Genomic DNA, 13,178 nt, shown 5'->3' with positions numbered 1-13,178 from the left:
TTTTCTTTATTTAGATGTGTCTTGTCTACCAACTTAATAATGAAAGGTGACTTGTACATATCAACAACTTTGAGAAATTTTCCAACTGCATTTTGTATGGACAACTGTCCTGTTTACTTGAAGAAAATGCTCTGAGTGAGGATGATGACTTTGTGTTTGATGTAGGTTATTTCCCCATCGTGTTTTATAAATTGAAAGGGTAAGTGGAGGAAGATTTCTGATGAATAACCAGCTTGGGGTAGGGGAATTCCAGTGCACATAGCAGATGCTACTGTTAGTCTGCACCCACTCTCCCCTTCTGCCTTCCTAACAAAATTCTGAGTTGACTGAGGGTAATGACTTAGTTAAAAGACTCAGCTTGCCAGATTGCCTTGCAGTTACGATGGCTGTGAGACTCACTCTGATGATGAAATGAAGTTACTAACAGGGCTTCCAGAAGAGCTACTGGGACTGTACCCACCCCCCAACATCCTGCCTGGGCTGTGGCCCCTACTCTTTGTTCAATGCATAAACACAGTGGGAGCCTAAGTCTCTGCTGGCCGTGCTGTGGGCTGCCCCTCTAGACTTCCTGTTACAGGCAAGAATAAACCCTAGAGTTCTGCCACTGTGCTTGCCTTACTGTTATACAAGTAGCTGGGAATAATCCTAACACAGAAGGTCATGCCCAGGATGCCAGGCCTTTTTAACCTGGGCCTTAGAGGTAGGTTCAAGTGATCTACCTCTAGTCCCGGAGAAGATGAATAGTTAATGTTTATCAGCATCATGAGTATAACAAGGGGAGAAATTTGCACAAGAAGTCCAATTACCCCCTACCTGCCCTTTGGCAAGCTGCTTCATTTTGGTCACCCTCTCTTTGAACCTTGAGCCTTGCTCCCAACCCACTCTCAGACCTGAAAAGTCTGCCAGGGCAGGGCCCCTGGAGAGCCCTGATAGGAGGTCAGAGAGAGGGGAGAGCAGGGTGGGTTATGGGATTCCCCACATCCTTCCCATGGGGCTACATTGTTGGCGGAGTCCTGGCCTCTCAAGATGGCCTTCTATTCACTACTTTCTGCTTCAAGGTTCTGGAAACTGCTCCCTATGCTCTCCAACTCCCTGCCCACCCCCCTTGGGCCCAGGGCTGGGAACAACTGGTCTGGAACTGCATTTATGGCTGTACACCCTGGGCATATGTTGGTAACCAACCTTTCATGAAACCTCCCTTATCTTGTCCTGATTTGGGTGCCGTCTGTGCCTGGGGGCTCTGGCAGGTACACAGACTAAAGCATAGGGAGGTCAGCATGGCATCATCACTGGACAGCCCATTCCCCAGCAGTGCTCTGTCCTGTCACACTTCCCTCTTCACGCAGGATCGTAGAGGGAAGGGACCTTTTTATCAGTGATACTTAATGTATCCAGTTATTCATTCATCAGCAGTTTGCATCTATTTTGTTATGAGACAGATATCACAGTTTGCTCTAAGCTCGCTTGGCTTTTTTCTTTCCTACCTTTCCTCTCCCTGATGCAGCCTCCTGCTCCATCCCCTCTAGCCTCCCCTTTTTGGGCCATGTGCCCTTTCTTCCAGGAAACTGCTTTGTGCTGGCAGCTTGCTGGATGCCCTCCCCAAGACATACACACATCCACTTGCCTGCTCTCTCCCTGATGTGGGACTCAGGTCTCTAGGCTCATTTGGATAGGTAACAAAGACTTCTATTAATATATTTTGCTTATTTAGATTTCAGAATACAGGAGGCCATTTTTATCTCTAGTTTTAGATTCCCTTATAGTATATTTAAAATTTGTCTTATATGACATCTCTCCAAGAATTTGTTACTCCTTTTTCTTTGGTGTTCCCCATATTTGATTTTTAAACTTAATTTTATTTATTTCATTTTGTTGAGATTGTCTTTCTTATGGAGATATAGTTGACATAGTATACTGGTTTCAGGTGTACAAAATTATGATTTAATATTTGTATCTATTATGGTATGATCACAATATGCCTAGTTAACATCTACCACCACACATAATTAGCTTTTTTTTCTTGTGATGAAAACTTTTGAGAGATCTACTCTCTTAGCAACTTTCAAATATACAATACAGTATTATTAACTATAGTCACCTTGCTATATGTTGCAATCCATGAACTTAATTATTTTATAACTGGAAGTTTGTACCTTTTGACCACTTTCACCCTTTTCACCTACCCTCACACTCCATCTCTGACAACCACCAATCTGTTCTCTGTATATATGAGTTCTTTTTCTTTTCTTTTTTAAAAGATTCCTCGTATATGTACAGTATTTATATTATTTGTCTTTGACTTATTTCACTTAGCATAAAGCTCTCAAAGTCCATATATATTGCTATAAATGACAAGGTCTCCTTTTTGTGGTGGAATAATATTCCATTTGTATATATTATAGATATATGAATCTCTTCATTCATCTATCAGTAGACACTTAGACGTTTCCGTCTATTGTAAATAATGCTGCTCTGAACATGAGGGTGCAGATATTTTTTGAGTTTGTGTTTTCACATCCTTTGGATAGGTACCCAGAAATGGAATTACTGGATCATATGGTAGATCTATTTTAATTTTTAACGTTTATTTATTTTTGAGACAGAGAGAGACAGAGCATGAACAGGGGAGGGTCAGAAAGAGGGAGACACAGAATCTGAAACAGGCTCCATACTCTGAGCTGTCAGCACAGAGCCCGACGCGGGGCTTGAACTCATGGACTGCGAGATCATGACCTGAGCCAAAGTCGGCCGCTCAACCGACTGAGCCACCCAGGCACCCCATTCTATTTTAATTTTTAAAGGAACGTTCATACTGTTTTCCACAGCGGCTACACCAATTTGCATTCCCGCTAACAGTGCACCGGGGTTCCCTTTTTTCCATATCCTCACCAACACTTATTTTGTCTTGTCTTTTTGACAATAGACATTCTAACAAGTGTGAGGTGATATCTTACTGATGAATAGTGATGTTGAGCATCTTTTCATATACCTGTTGGCTTTTGGAAAAATATCTGTTCAGATCCTATGCCTATTTTTTAAAATTTTTATTTTTTCCTGAGGATGTTGTGCTTTGGGGTTTTACATATTTTTAAAAGTAATCTCTACACCCAGTGTGGGGTTGGAATTTGAATTCATGACCCCATGATCAAGAGTCACATGCTCTACCAACTGAACTAGCCAGGTGCCTCCACCTCCTATTTTTTAATTGAATTATTTTTTGTGCTATTGAGTTGTAGGATTATCTTTTTAACATATCTAGATTTTGTAAAAATATATCTTACTTGACTTTCTAACTTGGAATTTTGGAACTAGTGATCCTAATACTTTCTAGGTACAATTTTTACCCTATCAATCTAGTAATTTAAATATATTTATAATCATATACCTTATATAACATCCCATCAGCTCCATTTTATCCTTGAAATATAGTAATGAAATATATTAGATGGAGCCAGTCTTCTAGACTTGGAAATTTAGCCTAAATAAAAACTTCAAAGAAGGAATATGTGTTAAAAATGTTTCTGGCAACATATTTTTTAATAGAAAAAAAATCCCTAGAAACCTGTTACACGTCTAAGTATAATAGAGCATAAAGCTTGATGGTTTACTTGAGGAAGTATTATGCAAACATTCACAAAATAAACTCAACAGCTGTCTACATGCATGGGGAAATTCAAACGAAATAGCATTAAGCAGAAAAACTTAAACTAATATATATATTTACTGTGGATCCAGCTACATATAAATTGTTACTTTAAGAGAAAAGGACATGGGTCTACATTTGTTGGCATAAGTGCCTTCCAATGAAAGCAGCCAGCACCTTGGATAGTATGGGTACTGAGTGGTGTTTCTTGGAGCCTGATCCTTAGAAGATGAGATATCTAGAAGACCCTCCCCAGTGGAGAAGGCTAAGAGCTGAACCACAAACCTAATTATGTACCTGGGAGCTTGGATTTATGAGGAAAGGCCTAGTGAGAAGTAAGTTTAGTTTGGCTCAGTTGCACATCGTCATGTCCCTAAAAACCATTAACTTGAAAGAGAGGGTCATGGGGCGCCTGGGTGGCGCAGTCAGTTAAGCGTCCGACTTCAGCCAGGTCACGATCTCACGGTCCGGGAGTTCGAGCCCCGCGTCAGGCTCTGGGCTGATGGCTCGGAGCCTGGAGCCTGTTTCCGATTCTGTGTCTCCCTCTCTCTCTGCCCCTCCCCCGTTCATGCTCTGTCTCTCTCTGTCCCCAAAATAAATAAACGTTGAAAAAAAAATTAAAAAAAAAAAAAAAGAAAGAGAGGGTCAGAGCCTGATTATAGGAAATAATCAGAACAAATATGGAAGGCTTAAATGATCTGATTTAAAAATGACTATTAAGTCACAGTAATCAAGGCAGTATGGCATGAAACATATAGATCAGTGGAATAGAACAGGACTCCAGAAATACACCCACACTTCTATAGCCCTTTGATTTTTGACAAATGTGATAAAGCAATTCAATGGGGAAAGAAGTAAGTGGTGCTAGAACAACGAAAAAAGTGAATCTCAACGCTTACTTTGCTCCATACACAAGTATTCGTTTGAAACAGACTCTAAACATAAAAGTTAAGCATATAAAGCATTTATAAGAAATAATAGAAGAATCTTTATAACTAGTGTAGGCAAAGTCTCCTCAAAACAGTAACCAAAAAGAGGAGGTGGACGGAAGCAGTATGAGAAGGGAAGAAAGAAAGAGGAGGAAGAGAAAACTGAACTAATAAAAATTATACATTTTCTGCTCATCAAGAGACACTTTTAAGAAAATTAAAAGCAAGCCACTCACTCAGAGATAATATTTGCTGTACATGTACTTGACAAAGAACTTGTATCCAAAATCTACAAGAATGCCTTTACATTATTTTAAAAAGTAAACAAGAAAGCTTGCTCCTAGAATGGCCATGTGAGAAGCTACATGGATCTGCTTTCCAGGGAAACAACTGTAACTAGTAAAAGTTATCATTTAAAATCTCTGGAGGTTGGCCTGTGGGTGGGCATACATACAGCAGTTGAAAAAAAAAAAAAGATAAAAAGCTTCTTCACAGCAAAGGAAACAATCAGCAATGCTAAAAGGCAACCTATGGAATGGGAGAAGATATTTGAAAACCACATACAGATAAAGGGTTAGTATCCAAAGTCTATAAAAAACTTATCAAACTGAACACCCCAAAAACAAATAATCCTGTGAAGAAATGGGCAAAAGATATGAATAGACACTTCTCCAAGGAAGACATACAGATGGCCAATCAACACATGAAAAAATGCTCAACATCACTCATCATCAGGGAAATACAAATCAAAACCACAATGAGATACTACTTCATGCCAGTCAGAATGGCTTAAATGAACAACTCAGGCAATGACAGGTGTTGGTGAATATGCAGAGAAAGAGGAACCCTTTTTGCACTGCTGGTATGAATGCAAACTGGTGCAGCCACTCTGGAAAACAGTAGGGAGGTTCCTCAAAAAATTATAAATAGAACTATCCTATGACTCAGCAATTGCACTAGGTATTTATCCAAAGGATACGGGAGTGCTGTTTCAAAAGGGTTCCATGCACCCCAGTGTTTATAGCAGCACTATTGACAATAGCTAAAGTATGGAAAGAGCCCAAATGTCCATCAATGGATGAATGGATAAAGAAGAGGTAGTATATACATACAATGGAGTATTACTCAACAATAAAAAAAAAGAAATCTTTCCATTTGCAACAATGTGGATGGAACTAGAGTATTATGCTAAGCAAAATAAGTCATTCAGAGAAAGATAAATATCATATGATTTCACTCATAAGTGGAATTTAAGATACAAAACAGATGAATATAAAGGAAGAGAAGCAAAAATAATATAAAAACAGAGAGGGAGACAAACCATAAGAGACTCTTAAATACAGAAAACAAACTGAGGGCTGCTGGCAGAGTGTTGGATGGAGGGATGGGCTAAATGGGCAAGGGGCATTGAGGAGGACACTTGCTGGGATGAGTACTGGTGTTGTAAGTGATGAATTACTAAATTCTATTTCTGAAATCATTATTGTACCATGTTAACTAAGTTGGATTTAACTTTTTTTTAAGTTTAAAAAAAGACTTTGAAAGAAGTAGTGTGATAGGCCACTGATCATGATGTGCATCTGTTATTATGTAGTGATTTGTGCACTGAAGAGCCAGTAAAAAATTTGTACTTTATTCAATTACTCACAGTTCATATTTCATGGTAACTGAAATCTGAACTGTGTTGTTGGAGGAGTAGTGTTTTTAACTAAACTATAGCAACTGATAAGCATGCATATTGAATCCATGGAAAGCAAGATCTGCCTGTATATTGGGATTTTTCTTAAGTATTACTATTTACCAGTATGATGATTTGAAATCACAAGGGAATGAATTTAAAATTTTCAAAAACTATTAGAAAGTTTAGCAAGGTGCCAGGTCACAAGATAATTTTTTTTATCTTTTTAAATTTTAATTTAATTTTTTATTTTTTAAACTTTACATCCAAATTAGTTAGCATATAGTGCAACAATGATTTCAGGAGTAGATTCCTTAGTGTCCCTTACCCATTTAGCCCATCCCCCCTCCCACAAGACCTCCAGTAACTCTCAGTTTGTTCTCCATATTTATGAGTCTCTTCTGTTTTGTCCCCCTCCCTGTTTTTATATTATGTATATATATATATATATATATGTGTGTGTGTGTGTGTGTATATATATATATATATATACCACATCTTCTTTATCCATTCATCAGTTATGGGCTCTTTCCACAACTTGGCTGTTGTTGATACTGCTGCTATAAACATTGGGGTACCTGTGCCCATTTGAATCAGCCTTTTTTATTCTTCAGATAAATACCTAGTAGTGCAATTCCTGGGTCATAATTTTTTGAGGAACGTCCATACTGTTTTCCAGAGTGGCTGCACCAGTTTGCATTCCCGCAAGCAGTGCAAAAGGGTTTCCTTTTCTCTGCATCCTCACCAACATCTGTTGTTGCCTGAGTTGTACATTTTAGCCTTTCTGACTGGTGTGAGGTGGTGACTCATTGTGGTTTTTATTTGTATTTCTCTGATGATGAGTGATGTTGAGCATCTTTTCAGGTATCTGTTAGCCATCTGGATGTCTTCTTTGGAAAAGTGTCTATTCATGTCTTTTGCCCATTTCTTCACTGGATTATTTGTTTTTGGGTTGTTGAGTTTGATAAGTTCTTTATAGATTTGGGGTACTAACCCTTTATATGATCTGTCATTTACAAATATCTTCTCCCATTCCATCAGTTGCCTTTTAATTTTGCTGATTATTTCCTATACTGTGCAGAAGTTTTTATCTTGATAAGGTATCAATAGTTCATTTTTGCTTTTATTTCCCTTGCCTCCAGAGACATGTCAAGTAGGAGTTGCTGTGGCTAAGGTAAAGAGGCTGTTGCCTGTTTTCTCCAAGATTTTGATGGTTTCCTGTCTTACGTTTAGGTCTTTCATCCATTTTGAATTTATTTTTGTGTATGGTGTAAGAAAGTGGTCCAGTTTCATTCTTCTGCATGTCACTGTCCAGTTTTTCTAACACCATTTGCTGAAGAGAATGTCTTTTTTCCATTGGAGATTCTTTCCTGCTTTGTCAAAAATGAGGGTCCATTTCTGGTTCTCTATTCAGTTGTATGGATCTATGTGTGTGTTGTTGTGCCTTTACCGTCTTTGTTTTAATGTCTATGTTGTCTGATAGAAGTATAACTACCTTAGCTTTCTTTTGGTTCCATTTGCTCTTCACTTTCAATGTGTGTGTGTCCATACATATAAAGCTTTCACTTTGTTCAACTCTTCACTTTCAATGTGTGTGTGTCCATACATATAAAGCGTGTCTCTTATACGCGACATATAGATGGGTTTGTTTTTTAATCAACTCAGATACTCTATGTCTTTTGATTGGAGAATTGGTCTGCTTACATTTAAAGTAGTTATTGATAGGTATGTGCTTATTGCCACTTTGTTTATTGTTTTTCTAGCTTTTTTTGTAATTCCTCTCTGTTCCTTTCTTCTCTTTAATTTTTTTTAGCATTTATTTATTTTTGAGAGGGAGAGAGGAAGAGCGAGCATGACAGGGGGAGGGGCAGAGAGAAAGGGAGACACAGAATCCCAAGCAGGCTCCAGGCTCTGAGCTGTCAGCACAGAGCCGAATGTGGGCTCAAACTCATGAACCATGAGATCACGACCTGAGCTGAAGTCAGACACTTAACCAGCTGAGCCACCCAGGTGCCTCAGTTCCTTTCTTCTCTTGCTCTCTTCCTTTGTGATTTCATGACTTTTTTAGTAGTAAGCTTAGATTCTTTTCTGTTTATCTTTTGTGTTTTTTATTGTTGTTGTTTGTTTATTTTGTTTTTTTGTTTTTTCTTGCTTTGTGATTACCATTAGGCTCACATATAACATATTTATAACAGTCTATTTTAAGTTGGTAACAACTTAAGTTTCATTCCATTTAATGCTCAACATTTTTTGTTTCTCCTCCCTCATGTTATGTATTTTATGTGACATCTAATCTTGTGTATCTTTTTTTTTTTTTTTTTTTGAGAGAGAGAGAGTGTGAGTGAGCATGTTGGAGAGGCAGAAGGAGAGGGAGAGAGCAGATATTAAACAGGCTTCTTCATGCCCAGCATGGAGCCTAACATGGGAATTAGTTTTACAACCCTAAGCCAAAATCAAGATTCAGACACCCCACCAACTGAGCCATCCAGGCACCCCATCTTGTGTATCTCTTAACTAATTATTCTAATCATAGTTATTTTTACTACTTTTTTCTTTCAATTTTAATCCTAGCTTTATAAGTAATTAAGCCACTACCTCTACTATATATTTACTTTTCAAGTGAGATTTGTTCTTGCTAATAATTAGGGCCCTTGCTAATAATGTGTTCTTGCTAATAATTAGCACCCTTTCTTCTTTCAGCTTGAAGAAGTCCCTTTAACATTTCTTGTAAGGTCAACTTAGTGGTGATAAACTCCTTTAACTTTTGCTTATCTGGAAAACTCTATCTTTCCTTCAATTCTGAATGATAACTTGGCTGGGTAGAGTATTCTGGGTTGGAAGTTTTCTCTTTCAGCACTTTAAATAAATACAAAGCCTCTGGCCTGCACAGATTCTGCTGAAAAATGTGCCTAGTTTTATGGGGTTCTCCTGTATGTTATGAGTTGTTTTATTCTTGCTGCTTTGATATTCTTTCCTTGTCTTTAACTTTGACATTTTAATTATAATGTGTATTGTTGTAGGTCTCTTTGAGTTCTTCTTATTTGGATTCCTGGATCTGGATGTGTTTCTTTCCCCAGATTAGGGAAGTTTTAAGCCATTTTTTCTTCAAATAATATTCCCCTTTTTCTTTGTTTTCTCCTGCTAGGACCCCTATAATATGAATGTTAGCCTGTTTGGTGTTATCCTATCCCTTAAACTATCTTCACATTTTTTCATATTTTTTTTCTTTTTGCTGCTCTGATTGGGTGAGTTCCACTGCTTTGTCTTATAGTTGACTGATTCTTTCTTCTGCCTCATCTAAGCTGCTATTGAACCCCTCCAGTGTATTTTTCCTTTTAATTATTGTATTATTCAGCTTTGTGACTTCTGTTTCATATTTCTTATAGTTTCCATCTCTTTACTGAATTTCTCATGATGTTCATCCATTCATCTTCCCAGTCTGGTGGGAAGAAGACTATTTGTGACCATTACTTTGAACACTTTATGAGGTAAATTATCTTCATTTCATTTTCTCCCCTAAGTTTTTATCTAGTTCTTTCAGTTGGAATATATCCTTCCATTTCTTGAGTTTGCTTGATTCTCTGTGTTGGTTTCTACACAATAGATGAAACCACCACCTCTCCCAGTTTGAAGGAGTGGCCTCTTGTAGCAGAGGAAACTTTTCATTCAACACTACTCCAGCTTTTGGTCATCTCTCAAACCTTTGTGCTTATCTAAGCAATCAATCCCAGTAGATGAGGATGTGCCAAGACCTGTCAGTACCCCAAACGGGAGAATGTTAGCACCTAGATTCAGGCTGACTGGAAGAGAAATACCCAGGGATCAGCTTTTTTTTTAACTTTTATTTTTTAATATTAAATTTATTGTCAAATTGGTTTCCATACAACACCCAGTGCTCATCCCAACAGGTGCCCTCCTCAATGCCCATCACCCACCCTACCCGCCTTCCCATCCCCCCATTAACTCTTAGTTTATTCTCAGTTTTTAAGAGATCAGCTTTTAAAAGTATGCAAATATATACTGCCTTGAGGGGCCATGAGCATAAGCGCCCCCTGGCCTCCAGAGTCAGGCATCAAGAGGCATCTTCTAGGTAGCAGCTGCAAAAATCAGGGCAGCAGACACATATAAAGGCTCCTTTCTGGAAGATACTGGTGCTTTGGAGTATGGCAAAGGGAGAACGTGAATATGACACCTGCCAGTTCTGTGCCCAGAGAGTGTTCCAGCAGCAGTGTGTGTGTTGAATTAGATGTCTGTCCCTCAAGCCAAGGTGATCCTCCACTTTACTCTGAACACAATTGGGTGCCTCAGCTAGGCCCTGGGGTGGGTGAGTCCAAGTGCATGAGCCCTTTAATAGCTGTTTCTCAGATCACTACCATTTTTTTTAAGTTTATTCATTTATTTTTAGAGAGACAGAGATAGCATGAATAGGGGAGGGTCAGAGAGGGCGGGAGAGAGAGAATTTCAAGCAGGCTCTGTGCTGCCAGCTTCAGAGCCCGACGTGGGGTTCTAACACATGAACTGTGAGATCATGACCTGAGCTATAATCAAGAGTCAGATGCTTAACTTACTGAGCCACCCAGGCACCCCACAGATTACTACCTTCTTCTGGGTCTCAGGATGCATGCCCTGTTGGCTTTCATAATAAGATGCTTTGGGGGCTCTCAAGTGCATGTCTTAAAATTTGGGATGATTGATTTGCAGCAATGTGGATGGAACTAGAGTGTATTATGCTAAGTGAAATAAGTCAGTTAGAGAAAGACAAATATCATATGATTTCACTCATATGGAATTTAAGAAACAAAGCAGATGAACATAGGGTAAGGGAAGAACAAATAAGATAAAAACAGAGAGTGGGACATCTGGGTGACTCAGTCGGTTAAGCATCAGACTTTGACTCAGGTCACGATCTCTTGGTTAGTGAGTTTGAGCCTCCTGTCAGGCTCTGTGCTGACAGCTCAGAGCCTGGAGTCTGCTTCTGCTTCTTATTCTCCCTCTCTCTCTCTCAGCCCTTCCCCCACTCATTCTCAGTCTCTTTCTCTGTCTCTGTCTCTCTCAGAATAAATAAACATTAAAAAAAAAAACAGGAAGGCACACCATAAGAGACTCATAAATACAGAGAACAGGGGCACCTGGTTGGCTCAGTTTGTTAAGTGTCCAACTTCAGCTCCGGTCACGATCTCACAGTTCATGAGATCGAGCCCCATGTGGGACTCTGTGCTGACAGCTCAGAGCCTGGAGCCTGCTTCGGATTCTGTGTCTTCCTCTCTCTCTCTCTGCCCCTCCCCTGCTCACATTCTCTCTCTCTTAAAAACAAATAAGCATTAAAAAATACTTAAATTTTTTTAATGTTTATTTATTTTTGAGACAGAGGGAGAGAGAGTGTGAGTGGGGGAGGGGCAGAGAGAGAGGGAGACACAGAATCCAAAACAGGCTCCAGGCTCTGAGCTGTCAGCACAGAGCCGAACGCGGGGCTCAAACCCACGAACCGTGAGATCATGATCTGAGCCAAAGTCAGACACTTAACCAACTGAACCACCTAGGCGCCCCTAAGAATATATATTAAATACAGGGAACAAACTGAGAGTTGCTGGAGGAGAGGTGAGGGGGGATGAGCTAAATGGAGGATGGGCATTTAAGGAGGGCACTTGTTGGGGTGAGCACTGGCTGTGATGAATCACTGGGTTCTACTACTTCTGAAACCAATACTACATGGTACGTTAACTAACTCGAATTTAAATAAATTTTTTTAAAAGTTAGGGTGACCGATGTGGGGTTTGAACCCTTCATCCTTCAGGGAGAAGCTCTAGGTTTTAGTACACTTCAAGTTATGGGTGGTTCTGCCAGGGTGTGGTTTATGGTGAGATTGTGTCCCAGTCTCTCCTATCTGCTTTGATGTGGTTTTCTTCTCATTTGCCCAATGCATAGTCACCACTCAGCCACATTTGATATTTTGAGAGGAAATTGTTCCATATGTAGCTTTAGATTCAATATGCCGGTGGGAGGAGGTGAGTTCAGGATCTTCTAGTCACCATCTTGAATCTTTCAGATGAACCTAAGAAGTAGTCCTTTGAAAAGATAAAGTGACAAACCTTTAGCTACACTCACCAAGAAAAAAAGAGCACTCAAATAAATATAATCAGAAATGAAAGAGGAGATGTTACAGCTGATACCATAGAAATGCAAAGGCTCATTAGAGACTACTATGAATAATTATAAGCCAGCAAGTTGGACAACCTAGAAGTGGATAAATTCCTAGAAACATATATAGCTTATCAAGACTGAATCATAATAAAATAGAAAATCTGAACCAGAAAGGAGATTGAATCAGTAGTTAAAAACCTCTCATCAAGCAAAAATTCAGGACCAGATCGCTTCACTGGTAAATTTTACAAAGCATTAAAAAATGAATTAATACCAATCCTTCTCAAACTCTTCAACAACAACAACAACAACAACAACAACAAATAGAAGACAGGAAACTTCCAAACACATTTTATGAGGCCAGCATTAGGCCAACCCTAATACCAAAACCAGACAAGGATACTACAAACAAAATTATAGGCCACTATGAACATAGATGCAAAAGTCCTCAACAAAATATTAGCAAAGTGAATTTCAACAATACATTAAAAGGATCTTACACCATGAGCAAGTGGGATTTATTCCAGTGATGCAAGGATGGTTCAACATCTGCATATCAGTCAGTGTAATACACCACATTGACATAAGGATAAAAATCATGTGATCTTTAAAAGAGTCCCACACTAGTGACTATGAGTGAACAAGAACATTTTCCCTCAGTGGAGGAGTTATCCTGTATAAGTGATGCTGACCAGCATTTTGAAAACAAGAATAGACAGAACATGAATAACCTGTTTCATTGGAATCACTACATAACTTTTAGTCTGAGTGACAAACCAGGCTTAGG

This window comes from Lynx canadensis, chromosome A3, assembly GCF_007474595.2.
Source record: "Lynx canadensis isolate LIC74 chromosome A3, mLynCan4.pri.v2, whole genome shotgun sequence".
Classification (NCBI taxonomy): Eukaryota; Metazoa; Chordata; class Mammalia; order Carnivora; family Felidae; genus Lynx; species Lynx canadensis.
Note: the sequence above shows the minus strand (reverse complement) of the source record.